This window comes from Cryptomeria japonica, unplaced genomic scaffold, assembly GCF_030272615.1.
Source record: "Cryptomeria japonica unplaced genomic scaffold, Sugi_1.0 HiC_scaffold_662, whole genome shotgun sequence".
Classification (NCBI taxonomy): domain Eukaryota; kingdom Viridiplantae; phylum Streptophyta; class Pinopsida; order Cupressales; family Cupressaceae; genus Cryptomeria; species Cryptomeria japonica.
The window spans coordinates 25,001-40,000 of record NW_026729455.1 but is presented as its reverse complement, the minus strand read 5'-3'; the positions used below and the strand labels follow the sequence as shown (position 1 = coordinate 40,000).

Below are 15,000 nucleotides of genomic sequence, written 5' to 3'. Positions count from 1 at the left end.
GAGGGATGGGGCGGGAAGGCCCCAACGGCTAGACGGAAGAGGCTTCAGGGCCGCCTAGGAATGGTCCAAGCATCGGACACGCTTGGGGCGACTACCAGTGACAGCCCCCTATCCCGCGATGCGTCCGATACGAAGATGGTTCCAAGGCGGCCGAGGAGCCTCACCGCATAGCAATCGGGGTGCGAGGTGGGGGATGCGGCGAGATGGCCCCAACGGCTAGACGGAAGAGGCCACAGGGCCGCGTCGGAATAGTCCAAGCATCGGACGCGCTTGGGGCGACTACCAGTGACAACCCCTTATCCCGCGATGCGTCCGATACGAAGATAGTTCCAAGGCGGCCGAGGAGCCTCACCGCATAGCAATCGGGGTGCGAGGTGGGGGATGCGGCGAGATGGCCCCAACGGCTAGACGGAAGAGGCTGCAGGGCCGCCTCGGAATAGTCCAAGCATCGGACGCGCTTGGGGCCACTACCAGTGACAACCCCTTATCCCGCGATGCGTCCGATACGAAGATAGTTCCAAGGCGGCCGAAGAGCCTCACCGCATAGCAATCGGGGTGCGAGGTGGGGGATGCGGCGAGATGGCCCCAACGGCTAGACGGAAGAGGCCACAGGGCCGCCTCGGAATAGTCCAAGCATCGGACGCGCTTGGGGCGACTACCAGTGACAACCCCTTATCCCGCGATGCGTCCGATACGAAGATAGTTCCCAGGCGGCCGAGGAGCCTCACCGCATAGCAATCGGGGTGCGAGGCGAGGGATGCGGCGAGATGGCCCCAAAGGCTAGACGGAAGAGGCTGCAGGGCTGCCTCGGAATAGTCCAAGCATCGGACGCGCTTGGGGCGACTACCACTGCCAACCCCTTATCCCGCGATGCGTCCGATACACAGATAGTTCCGAGGCGGCCGAGGAGGTGGGGGATGCAGCGAGATGGCCCCAACGGCTAGACGGAAGAGGCTGCAGGGCCGCCTCGGAATAGTCCAAGCATCGGACGCGCTTGGGGCGACTACCAGTGACAACCCCTTATCCCGCGATGCGTCCGATACACAGATAGTTCCGAGGCGGCCAAGGAGCCTCACCGCATAGCAATCGTGGTGCGAGGTGGGGGATGCGGCGAGATGGCCCCAACGGCTAGACGGAAGAGGCTGCAGGGCCGCCTCGGAATGGTCCAAGCATCGGATGCGCTTGGGGCGACTACCACTGCCAACCCCTTATCCCGCGATGCGTCCGATACACAGATAGTTCCAAGGCGGCCGAGGAGCCTCACAGCATAGCAATCAGGGTGCGAGGCGAGGGATGCGGCGAGAAAGCCCCAACGGCTAGAGGGAAGAGGCTTCAGGTCCGCCTCGGAATGGTCCAAGCATCGGACGCGCTTGGGGCGACTACCAGTGACAACCCCTTATCCCGCGACGCGTCCGATACACAGATAGTTCCAAGGCGGCCGAGGAGCCTCACCGCATAGCAATCGGGGTGCGAGGCGAGGGATGCGGCGAGAAGGACCCAACGGCTACACGGAAGAGGCTTCGGGGCCGCCTCGGAATGGTCCAAGCATCGGACGCGCTTGGGGCGACTACCAGTGACAACCCCTTATCCCGCGACGCGTCCGATACACAGATAGTTCCAAGGCGGCCGAGGAGCCTCACCGCATAGCAATCGGGGTGCGAGGCGAGGGATGCGGCGAGAAGGACCCAACGGCTAGACGGAAGAGGCTTCGGGGCCGCCTCGGAATGGTCCAAGCATCGGACGCGCTTGGGGCGACTACCAGTGACAACCCCTTATCCCGCGACGCGTCCGATACACAGATAGTTCCAAGGCGGCCGAGGAGCCTCACCGCATAGCAATCGGGGTGCGAGGCGAGGGATGCGGCGAGAAGGACCCAACGGCTAGACGGAAGAGGCTTCGGGTCCGCCTCGGAATGGTCCAAGCATCGGACGCGCTTGGGGCGACTACCAGTGACAACCCCTTATCCCGCGACGCGTCCGATACACAGATAGTTCCAAGGCGGCCGAGGAGCCTCACCGCATAGCAATCGGGGTGCGAGGCGAGGGATGCGGCGAGAAGGACCCAACGGCTAGACGGAAGAGGCTTCGGGTCCGCCTCGGAATGGTCCAAGCATCGGACGCGCTTGGGGCGACTACCAGTGACAACCCCTTATCCCGCGACGCGTCCGATACACAGATAGTTCCAAGGCGGCCGAGGAGCCTCACCGCATAGCAATCGGGGTGCGAGGCGAGGGATGCGGCGAGAAGGACCCAACGGCTAGACGGAAGAGGCTTCGGGTCCGCCTCGGAATGGTCCAAGCATCGGACGCGCTTGGGGCGACTACCAGTGACAACCCCTTATCCCGCGACGCGTCCGATACACAGATAGTTCCGAGGCGGCCGAGGAGCCTCACCGCATAGCAATCGGGGTGCGAGGCGAAGGATGCGGCGAGAAGGACCCAACGGCTAGACGGAAGAGGCTTCGGGTCCGCCTCGGAATGGTCCAAGCATCGGACGCGCTTGGGGCGACTACCAGTGACAACCCCTTATCCCGCGACGCGTCCGAATCTATCTATAGTTCCCTCGACCCCGAACTAAAGATGGTAGATCTATCCATGGAGCTATCTCTTGACTGAGCTGAAAGTCATGTTACGTACAGAAGAATATAGGATCACTAGATGAACCGATGGCGCTCCCCTGAACTAGTTCAGAGTTCGGCGACTACCCGGGCGTCTCCTCCACCCACCCCCGAGGAGCCTCACCGCATAGCAATCGGGGTGCGAGGCGAGGGATGCGGCGAGAAGGACCCAACGGCTAGACGGAAGAGGCTTCAGGGCCGCCTCGGAATGGTCCAAGCATCGAACGCGCTTGGGGCGACTACCAGTGACAACCCCTTATCCCGCGACGCGTCCGATACACAGATAGTTCCGAGGCGGCCGAGGAGCCTCACCGCATAGCAATCGGGGTGCGAGGCGAGGGATGCGGCGAGAAGGACCCAACGGCTAGACGGAAGAGGCTTCAGGGCCGCCTCGGAATGGTCCAAGCATCGGACGCGCTTGGGGCGACTACCAATGACAACCCCTTATCCCGCGACGCGTCCGATACACAGATAGTTCCGAGGCGGCCGAGGAGCCTCACCGCATAGCAATCGGGGTGCGAGGCGAGGGATGCGGCGAGAAGGACCCAACGGCTAGACGGAAGAGGCTTCAGGGCCGCCTCGGAATGGTCCAAGCATCGGACGCGCTTGGGGCGACTACCAGTGACAACCCCTTATCCCGCGACGCGTCCGATACACAGATAGTTCCGAGGCGGCCGAGGAGCCTCACCGCATAGCAATCGGGGTGCGAGGCGAGGGATGCGGCGAGAAGGACCCAACGGCTAGACGGAAGAGGCTTCAGGGCCGCCTCGGAATGGTCCAAGCATCGGACGCGCTTGGGGCGACTACCGTTGCCAACCCCTTATCCCGCGATGCGTCTGATACACAGATAGTTCCGAGGCGGCCGAGGAGCCTCACCGCATAGCAATCGGGTTGCGAGGCAGATTATTGGGAAGGGAACCCCCTGGGATGCGGCTCAAGCAGTGCCCAAAGGGACTGGAATGCGGAATCACATCGAGAGACCCAAATGCTATACGAGGGCTCAAATCGAATTATCGATTTGGCCACGACATGGACGCATCGGAACGACTACCTTTGCCGAACCACTCGCAATTGCATCCATACCGAAACCAATAGACATTTCCGTTAGAGCCCTCGCATAGCATTCGGGAATCTCGCATGCCCCTCTAAATCGACCAATGCTGGCGCTCAATGAAAATCCGAGCGCTACCACCGTTCGAGCGCCAGCATTGGTCGAGTTAGAGGGGCACGGGGGAGAATGCTCCAGTCAACACCTCCCCTATATAAGTTATTTGTCCGATTCTCGCACAACCGTAGTCTGCCTCGTCGAATCAAACAACGGTCCCAGATTCCGACTTCCGTTCCGTAGAGACCCAAAAGCTAGATGGAGGCTCGCAAGAAAGAGAGTCGGCGCATAGCAATCGGGTTTCTCGAACGTTTAGGGACCGAGCTCACTTGCGGATAGGGCAAAATCCGCCAAGCAACCCAAAAGCTAGACGGGGGCTCGAATCGAATCGCCTAGGCGGCCACAACAACGACGTGTTGGATCGACTACCAGTGCCAAACCATTCAGCAAGACTAGTCTGTGTCGAGGCCGGATAGAGATTCTCAGAGAGCGCCCGCATAGCATTTAGGAGACCTGCCGCGTCCCTCACACTCGACAAATGGTGGTGCACGTTTATAAATCCGAGCGATCCCAACCCTTTCAAGCACCAACATCGGTCGAGATAGAGGGGCACGGAGGGGGCTGCGTGAGACAACACAGTCCCCTATATAAGTTATTTGTCCGATTCTCACACATCCGAAGAATGGTCATCAAATCGGACAACAGCCCAAACTTCCGACTTCCGTCCCAGAAAGCCCAAGAGCTATCTAAAACGTTCATGGCCGGAACTCGATCGCGGCTATACCAGTCCGCCAAGCAACCCAAAAGCTAGACTGGAGCTCTAGTCGAATCACCTCTGTGGCCATTGCAAGGACGTGTTGGAGCGACTACCATTGCCGAACCATTCCGCAGGTCGAGTCCATACCAAGGCCGCATAGAGATTCACGATGAGCTCCTGCATAGCAATCAGGAGACTTGCCGTGTCCATCACAATCGATAAATCCTGGTGCAAGATTTTTGCATCCGAGCGCTCCAACCAGTCGAGCACCAGCATCAATCGACATAAACGGGCACGGGGGGAGGATGCTCGAGAACACTACCTCCCCTATATAAGTTATTTGTCCGATTCTCAAGCAGCCGAAGTCTGGTCATCGAATCGGGTCAAAGACCACAACTTCCGACTTTACCCACAATGCAAGTCATCGAATCGAACATCGGCCCCCGAGTCGGACTCCATGCGTATGTCAGGTCATCGGACCCAAATTCCGCCTTCCTGCGCATGGCGGGCCATCAATATCAACTCGGTCATCGGACCCAAACTCCGCCTTTTTGCGTATGGCACGCCTTCAAATCGGTCATCGGACCCAAATTCCGCCTTCCTGTGCATGGCGGGCCATCAACATCAACTCGGTCATCGGACCCAAATTCCGCCTTTCTGCGCATGGCACGCCATCAACTCGGTCATCGGACCCAAATTCCGCCTTCCTGCGCATGGCAGGTCATCGGACACAAATTCAGACCTCGCCAATATGCCTACGTATCGAATCGGTCATCGGACCCAACTTCCGACTTCATCCATACTGTAGGGTCTTTGAGGTTGGCGCGGTGCGCTCAACCCAGGGAGTCGACCCATCGAAGCATACACCTCCCCTATATAAGCTATTTGTCCGATTCCCACACCTGTGTAGTTTGCACCTCTGACCAGGACATCGACCCCAACTTCCGAACTCGACTGCAACGACGGCACCAGCGCCTTGGTGCGCACCTTGCGACGCACAGTCCCAACATTCGCCTTCCTGCACATGGCAGGTCATCGGACCCAAATTCCGACCTCGCGAGTATGCCTACATATCGAATCGGTCATCGGACCCAACTTCCGACTTCATCCATACCGTAGGGTCTTTGAGGTTGGCGCGGTGCGCTCAACCCGGGGAGTCGACCCAACGAAGCATACACCTCCCCTATATAAGCTATTTGTCCGATTCCCACACCTGTGTAGTTTGCACCTCCGATCAAGACATCGACCCCAACTTCCGAACTCGCCTCCAACGACCGAACCAGCGCCTTGGTGCGCACCTTGCAACGCACAGTGCCAACATTCGCCTTCCTGCACGTGGCAGGTCATCGGACCCAAATTCCGACCTCGCGAGTATGCCTACATATCGAATCGGTCATCGGACCCAACTTCCGACTTCATCCATACCGTAGGGTCTTTGAGGTTGGCGCGGTGCGCTCAACCCGGGGAGTCGACCCAACGAAGCATACACCTCCCCTATATAAGCTATTTGTCCGATTCCCACACCTGTGTAGCTTGCACCTCCGATCAGGACATCGACCCCAACTTCCGAACTCGACTAAAAAGACCGCACCAGCGCCTTGGTGTGCACCTTGCAACGCACAGTGTCAACATTCGCCTTCCTGCACATGGCAGGTCATCGGACCCAAATTCCGACCTCATGAGCATACCTACTAATCGAATCGGTCATCGGACCCAACTTCCGACTTCATCCATACCGTAGGGTCTTTGAGGTTGGCGCGGTGCGCTCAACCTGGGGAGTCGACCCATCGAAGCATACACCTCCCCTATATAAGCTATTTGTCCGATTCCGACACCTGTGTAGTTTGCACCTCCGCTCAGGACATCGACCCCAACTTCCGAACTCGCCTGCAACGACCGAACCAGCGCCTTGGTGCGCACCAAAAGTGCGCACTTTTGGAGGGCACTTTTCTGCGCTCCAAAGGTGCGCACTTTTGGAGGGCACTTTTTGGAGGGCACTTTTCTGCGCTCCAAAGGTGCGCACTTTTGGAGGGCACTTTTTGGAGGGCACTTTTCTGCGCTCCAAAGGTGCGCACTTTTGGAGGGCACTTTTTGGAGGGCACTTTTCTGCGCTCCAAAGGTGCGCACTTTTGGAGGGCACTTTTTGGAGGGCACTTTTCTGCGCTCCAAAGGTGCGCACTTTTGGAGGGCACTTTTTGGAGGGCACTTTTCTGCGCTCCAAAGGTGCGCACTTTTGGAGGGCACTTTTTGGAGGGCACTTTTCTGCGCTCCAAAGGTGCGCACTTTTGGAGGGCACTTTTTGGAGGGCACTTTTCTGCGCTCCAAAGGTGCGCACTTTTGGAGGGCACTTTTTGGAGGGCACTTTTCTGCGCTCCAAAGGTGCGCACTTTTGGAGGGCACTTTTTGGAGGGCACTTTTCTGCGCTCCAAAGGTGCGCACTTTTGGAGGGCACTTTTTGGAGGGCACTTTTCTGCGCTCCAAAGGTGCGCACTTTTGGAGGGCACTTTTGTGCACTCCAAAGGTGCGCACTTTTGGAGGGCACTTTTCCTGTGCTCCAAAGGTGCACACCTAGGTGAGCACCTTCGACCACACCTTGTAGCACACCAAACTCTGACTTTCGACTTCATCCGCAATGCAGGGTCTTTGAGGTTGGCGCAATGCGCACAACCAGGGGAGTCGACCCATCAAACCCAACACCTCCCCTATATAAGCTATTTGTCTGATTCTCATACATGCGTAGCCTGCAGGAGCAATTAGGACATCGACCCCAACTTTCGGCTTCTAAACGAAAACAAGGTCTTTGAGGTTGGTGTAATGCGAACAACTAGGGGAGTCAACCCATCAAACCCAACACCTCCCCTATATAAGCTATTTGTCTGATTCTCATACATGTGTAGTCTACAGGAGCAATTAGGACATCGACCCCAACTTTTGACTTCTTAACGAAAACAAGGTCTTTGAGGTTGACGTAATGCGCACAACCAGGGGAGTCGACCCATCAAACCCAACACCTCCCCTATATAAGCTATTTGTCCGATTCTCATACATGTGTAGCCTGCAGGAGCCATTAGGACATTGACCCCAACTTTTGACTTCTTAACGAAAACAAGGTCTTTGAGGTTGGCGTAATGCGCACAACCAAGGGAGTTGACCCATCAAACCCAACACCTCCCCTATATAAGCTATTTGTCTGATTCTCATACATGTGTAGCCTGCAACAACGATTAGGACATCCACCCCAACTTCTGAATTCGTCTGCGTTGACCGCACCAAAGGTGCACGCCTTGGTGCTCACCAAAATCCGACTTCCGACTTCTTCTGCTATGCGGGGTCTTTGAGGTTGGCGCAGTGCGCACAACCAGGGGAGTCAACCCACCGAATGCAACACCTCCCCTATATAAGCTATTTGTCTGATTCTCATACATGCGTAGACTGCAGCAATGATTAGGACATCCACCCCAACTTTTGACTTCTTAAACAAGACAGGGTCTTTGAAGTTGGTGCAGTGCACACAACCAGGGGAGTCGACCCATCAAACGCAACACCTCCCCTATATAAAGCTATTTGTCCGATTCTCATACGTGTAGTCTGCAGCAGCGATTAGGACATCGACCCCAACTTCCGAATTCGTTTGCATTGACCGCACCAAAGGTGCACGCCTTGGTGTGCACCCTGGAGTGCACTTTGGTGCTCACCTCGGTGCACACTTTGGTGTGCACCTCGGTGTGCACCAAAGGTGCGCACCTTGGAGCGCACCAAAGGTGTACACTTTGGAGCGCACCACATAGGGTCTTTGAGAGGTTGGCGCAGTGCGCACACCAAGGTGGGTGTTGAGGTGCGTGCCGAGGTGGGTGGGTGCTAGGGTGCGCTCCATGGTGGGTGCCAGGGTGGGTGCGTGCTAGGGTGGATTCCAAAGAGGGTCATAGGGTGGGTGCCAAGGTGGGTTGGTGATATAGTGGGTTCAAAGGTGGGTACTAGGGTGGGTTCCAAGGTGGGTCACAAGTTGGGTGCCAGGATGCGTGGGTGTTAGGTTGGGTGCCAAGGTGGGCTCCTGCGTGGGTGGGTGCTAGGGTGGGTTTCAAGGTGGACGCGAGGGCGGGTGCCAAGGTGGGTAACAAGTTGGGTGTTAGGATGGGTGAGTGCTAGAGTGGGTGCCAAGGTGGGTGGGTGCTAAGGTGGATGCCAAGGTGGTTCACAGGGTGGGTGGGTTCTAGGGTGAGTTCCAAGGTGGGTCACAGGTTCAGTGCTAGGGTGGGTGTCAAGGCGGGTGTCGAGGTGCCTGGGTGCTAGGGTGTGGATGCCAATGTGGGTCATAGGGTGGGTACTAGGGTGGGCTGCAATGTGGGTGCCAAGGTGGGTAACATGCTCGGTGGGTTCTAAATTGGGTGCCAGGGTGGGTGTGCACCCACCTTGCCCGAGGTGGGTGCCAAGGTGCCAGTGTGGGTGGGTGCTAAGGTGGATGCCAAGGTGGGTGAGAAGGTGGGTGATAGGTTGAGTGGTAGGATGGGTGGGTGCCAAGATGGGTCACAGGGTGGGTGCAAGGGTGGGTAGGTGCTAGGGTTGGTGTCAGGGTGGGTGGGTGCTAGGTTGGGTTCCAAGGTGGGTGCGAGGGTGAGTGTCAAGGTGGGTCACAGGTTAGGTGCTAGGATGGGTGAGTGCTAGGGTGCAAAGGTGCCAGGGTGGGTGCTAGGATGGGTCGATGCTAGGGTGAGTGGCAAGGTGGGTCCACAAGTGTCAAGGTGGGTGCCGAGGTGGGTGCCAAGTCGGCGACTGCTATGGTGGATGCCAAGGTGGGTCACGGGGTGGGTGCCAAGTTGCTAGGTTGGGTTCCAAGGTGGGTGCCAACGTGGGTGCTAGGGTGCGTGGGTTAAAGGGTGTGTCACAACGTGGGTGCCAGGATGGGTGCGCACCCACACTGGCCAAGACGGGTGCGGGTGCAAGGTTGGGTTCCAAGCCCGGTCACAGGCTGGGTGCTAGGATGGGTGGGTGCCAAGGTGGGCACCAGGGTGGGTGCACCCACCCTGGCCAAGGTGGGTCACGGGGTGGGTCCTAGGGTGGGTAACGGGGTGGGTACTAAGGTGCGTGCCAAGGTGGGTCATAGGGTGGGTGCCAAGGTGGGCACCAGGGTGGGTGTGCACCAACCCTAGCCAGGGTAGGTCACGGGGTGGTTGTCGGGGTGGGCGTCAAGGAGCCAAGGTGGGTGGCAAGTAGCCAAGTTGCGTGCCAAGGTGGGTGTCGGGGTGGGTGCCAAGGATCCAAGGTGGGTGCCAAGGAACCAAGGTGGGTGTCTGGGTGGGTGCCGAGGTGGGAGCCAGGGTGGGTCCCAAGGTGAGTGCAAAGGTGGGTGCCAGGGTCAAGGTGAGTGCCAATGTGGGTTCCAAGGTGCCAGGGTCAGGGTGAGTGCCAATGTGGGTTCAAAGGTGCTAAGTTGGGTGCGAGGTTGGGTGCGAGGGTGGGTGGGTGCCAAGGTGTGCTAGGTGGAAGCCCGGGTGGGTCGGCATCCCATGGGTGTCGAGTTGGGTGCCTGATGGGTGCTTCTTGTCAAGTTTTAGTCGTCGGGACTCATTTCGAGCCTTAGAGGTCGTTTCTTGTCCGGTTGCCCTGTCTTCGACCTGGGAACCCAATTTTGGTCCTCGGGTCCCATTTTTTTTTGTCTCGCATCCCACTTTTGGCCTGTGGCCTTTTCGGGGTCGATTCTCGTTTTGGGCATCAGAGCATGTTTCTTCTCCTAAAACCCAATATTTGTTTATTAAGTCTCGGAACACATTTTTGTTCTCGTGGACCCATCATGGGTCTTGGAACGCATTTGTGGTCCTTGGGTCCCATTTTGCATCCCGAAACTTGTGTTTTGGTGCTTGATCCCTATTTTGGGTGCCCACCTTGCACCAAGTGCGCACCCGGGGCAAACCGAGCGCCTTGGTGCACCGGGGCAAGATCGAGCGTGCACCCGAGGCGCCCCGAACATGCACCAAGGTGCACTCGGCCCACATGTGAGCGCAGGTCGTTGCGCCCGAGGTGGTGTGTGGGCACCGCGTTGCAGACGGGACACTGCACGCACACGACGCCCCCTCCAGGTGCACGCACGTAGGCCGGGCCGGGTGCACACCCGACGCCCTAGCAAGGTGCGCGCACCCGGGCAGGGCTCACACTTGGCGAACGGGGCGCACTTCGCGAGGGAGGGTGTGCACCTCGACGGGGGTGGGTGGCCGGGGTGGATTCGCACGTGGGTCGCGGTTTGCTAAGTACACACTGCGACAAGCTCATAACGGGTGCGATCATACCAGCATTAGTGCACCGGATCCCATCAGAACTCCGCAGTTAAGCGCGCTTGGGCCGGAGTAGTACTGGGATGGGTGACCTCTCGGGAAGTCCCGGTGTTGCACCCTTTTTTAGTTTTTCGCCGGGCGTCGCAATGCTATTTGAATAAACCTTTTGCCCGTTTGCGTTCTCGTCGGGGCCGGGCCGGGCCGGGGTGCGCTGCCCGCACTACCGCGCGCGCGGGGGCGACACCGAGCGCGCACCCGAGGCGCCCCGAGCACACAGGCCACGGTGCAACCCGGGCGTTGTGCGCGCACCCCGGTGCGCCCGAGGTGCTGCGCGCGCACCCAGGTGAAATCGGTGTGCACCTCGGCCAGTGCGCGCTCGGTCGAGTCGCGCACGTTGGCCAAGGTGCACGGTGATGTTTCTTACTCTAAGGTTCCGCACCAGACGCCCGGGACAGGTGAGCGAAGCTGGGCGGGGCCGGGTGCGCGGCCGGGGCAGGTGCACGCAGCTGGAGAGAGCTTTGGAGCACACTTCGGAGCGCACCAATGATGCGCTCCATTCAAAAGTTTCCTGAAAAGGCAAAAAAAGTTGAGATTATAGAATTTCCCACTTGAGAGATTGTAAAAAAAAAAAATTTAAAATGAAGGAAACGCGGGTGCCAAGGTGTGCGCAGCCCAGCCAAGGTGTGCGCACCAAGGCGCCCACCCTGGCGAAGGTGCACGCAAGGTGCGCACCCGAGGCAAACCGGACAATTAACCCAACTTTCGACTTCGCGCGCACCTTGGAGCGCACTTCGGAGCGCTCCTTGGTGCGCACCAATCTTGGGCACCTCGGAGTGCACCATGGCGCCCACCAAGGTGCGCACCCGGGGCAAACCGAGCTCCGACTTCGTGCGCACCTTGGAGCGCACGAAAGGTGCGCACCATGGCGCCCACCAAGGTGCGCAGCCCAGCCAAGGCGTGCGCATCAAGGTGCGCACCCTGGCGAAGGTGCGCACCCGGGGCAAACCGAGCTCCGACTTCGTGCGCACCTTGGAGCGCACAAAAGGTGCGCAACCCAGCCAAGGTGTGCGCACCCCGGTCAAACCGAGCTCCGAATCGTGCGCACCAGAGGTGCACGCCATCGTGCGCACCTTGGAGCACACTTCGGAGCCCTCCTTGGTGCGCGCCGATGTTGCGCACCTCGGAGCGCACCCGGGGAAAACAATGCAATTAACCCGACTTTCGACTTCGTGGGCACCTCGGAGCGCTCTCGGGTTCGCACCTCGGAGCACACCGAGGTGCGCACCTTTGATGCGCTGCCTTCACCAATTTCCAGAAAAGGCAAGAAAACATTGAGAAGGTGTGCGCACCGAGGTGCCCACCCTGGCGAAGGTGCACGCGAGGTGCGCACCCGGGGCAAACCGGGCTCCGACTTCGTGCACGCCGCACCTTGGAGCACACTTCGGAGCGCTCCTTGGTGCGCACCAGGGCGCGCAACCCAGCCGAGGTGCCCACCCCGGCGAAGGTGCACGCGAGGTGCGCACCCGGGGCAAACCGGGCTCCGACTTCGTGCACGCCATGGTGCCCACCGCGGCGAAGGTGCACGCGAGGTGCGCACCCGGGGCAAACCGGGCTCCGACTTCGTGCACGCCGCACCTTGGAGCACACTTCGGAGCGCTCCTTGGTGCGCACCATGGTGCCCACCAGGGCGCGCAACCCCGCCGAAGGTGCACGCGAGGTGCGCACCCGGGGCAAACCGGGCTCCGACTTCGTGCACGCCGCACCTTGGAGCACACTTCGGAGCGCTCCTTGGTGCGCACCATGGTGCCCACCAGGGCGCGCAACCCCGCCGAAGGTGCACGCGAGGTGCGCACCCGGGGCAAACCGGGCTCCGACTTCGTGCACGCCGCACCTTGGAGCACACTTCGGAGCGCTCCTTGGTGCGCACCAGGGCGCGCAACCCAGCCGAGGTGCCCACCCCGGCGAAGGTGCGTACCCGGGGCAAACCGGGCTCCGACTTCGTGCACGCCGCACCTTGGAGCACACTTCGGAGCGCTCCTTGGTGCGCACCATGGTGCCCACCAGGCCGCGCAACCCAGCCAAGGTGTGCGCACCAAGGTGCACGCGAGGTGCGCACCCGGGGCAAACCGGGGTCCGACTTCGTGCACGCCGCACCTTGGAGCACACATCGGGGCGCTCCCGGGTTCGCACCGGCGTTGCGCACCGTGGTGGGCACCTCGGAGCACACCAAGGTGGGCAGCGAGGTGCGCACCTTTGATGCGATGCCTTCACTAATTTCCATAAAAGGCAAAAAAAAAACGAGATTTTAAAATTTCCGTTTTGAAAGATAGTGAGAAAAAGGGAATGCTGGTGCCATCTTGAGCCCGCCCTGGTGCGCAGCCCAGCCAAGGTGTGCGCACCAAGGTGCCCACCCTGGCGAAGGTGCGCGCCCGGGCAATTAATCCAACTTCCAACTTCGCGCGCGCCAGGGTGGGAGCGCACCCAACAACCGGGCCTGGGAAGAGCCAATGCGAGAAACCCCACCAAACGCTCTGACAAAAAAAGAGGGGGCGCTCCAGTAACCCCGCTTCGGAGCGCACCCTGGGCAAACCCAGCCAAGGTGCCCACCCCGGCCAAGGTGCAGGCGAGGTGCGCACCCGGGGCAAACCGGGCTCCGACAACGTGCACGCCGCACCTTGGAGCACACTTCGTAGCGCTCCCGGGTGCGCACCTCAGAGCACACCAAGGTGGGCAGCGAGGTGCGCACCTTTGATGCGCTGCCTTCACTAATTTCCAGAAAAGGCAAAAAAAAAAGGAGATTTTAAAATTTCCGTTTTGAAAGATAGTGAAAAAAACGGAACGCGCGTGCCATCTTGAGCCCGCCCTGGTGCGCAGCCCAGGTAAGGTGCCCACCCTGGCAAAGGTGCGCACCCGGGCAATTAACCCTACTTCCGACTTCGTGCGCGCCAGGGTGGCAACCGGGCCTCGGAAGAGCCAATGCGAGAAACCCCACCAAACGCTCCGACAAAAAAAGAGGCGGCGCTCCAATAACCCCGCTTCGGAGCGCAGCCGGGGCAAACCCAGCCAAGGTGCCCACCCCGACGAAGGTGCACGCGAGGTGCGCACCCGGGGCAAACCGGGCTCCGACAACGTGCACGCAGCACCTTGGAGCACACTTCGAAGCACTCCCGGGTGCCCACCGGCGTTGCGCACCGTGGTGGGCAGCGAGGTGCGCACCTTTGATGCGCTGCCTTCACTAATTTCCAGAAAAAGGCAAAAAAAAATGAGATTTTAAAATTTCCGTTTTGAAAGATAGTGAAAAAAAAGGAACGCGGGTGCCATCTTGAGCCCGCCCTGGTGCGCAGCCCAGGCAAGGCATGCGCACCAAGGTGCCCACCCGAGGTGCACACCCGGGGCAAACCGGGCTCCGACTTCGTGCAGGCCGCACCTTGGAGCACACTTCGGAGCGCTCCTTGGTGCGCACCATGGTGCCCACCAGGGCGCGCAACCCAGCCAAGGTCTGCACACCAAGGTGCCCACCCCGGCGAAGGTGCACGCGAGGTGCGCACCCGGGGCAAACCGGGCTCCGACTTCGTGCACGCCATGGTGCCCACCGCGGCGAAGGTGCACGCGAGGTGCGCACCCGGGGCAAACCGGGCTCCGACTTCGTGCACGCCGCACCTTGGAGCACACTTCGGAGCGCTCCTTGGTGCGCACCATGGTGCCCACCAGGGCGCGCAACCCAGCCAAGGTGTGCGCACCAAGGTGCACGCGAGGTGCGCACCCGGGGCAAACCGGGGTCCGACTTCGTGCACGCCGCACCTTGGAGCACACATCGGAGCGCTCCCAGGTTCGCACCAGCGTTGCGCACCTTTGATGCGCTGCCTTCACTAATTTCCAGAAAAGGCAAAAAAAAACGAGATTTTAAAATTTCCGTTCTGAAAGATAGTGAAAAAAACGGAACGCGGGTGCCATCTTGAGCCCTTCCTGGTGCGCAGCCCAGGCAAGTTGTGCGCACCAAGGTGCCCACCCTGGCGGAGGTGCGCGCCCGGGGCAATCCGGGCTCCGACTTCGTGCACTGCATGGTGCCCACCAAGGCGCGCAACCCAGCCAAGGTGCCCACCGCAGCGAAGGTGCACGCGAGGTGCGCACCCGAGGTGCACACCCGGGGCAAACCGGGCTCCGACTTCGTGCACGCCGCACCTTGGAGCACACTTCAGAGCGCTCCTTGGTGCGCACCAGGGCGCGCAACCCAACCAAGGTCTGCACACCAAGGT

The 15,000-nt window shown here is 59.8% G+C and overlaps 1 non-coding gene across 1 annotated transcript; it reads left to right on the top strand.

The window, feature by feature from the left end:
- The first annotated feature begins 10,745 nt into the window (after window positions 1-10,745).
- On the top strand, window positions 10,746-10,864 carry LOC131872568 (5S ribosomal RNA). The gene has a single exon (XR_009370707.1). It is a non-coding gene; the product is annotated as a 5S ribosomal RNA (ribosomal RNA).
- Window positions 10,865-15,000: the final 4,136 nt, after the last annotated feature.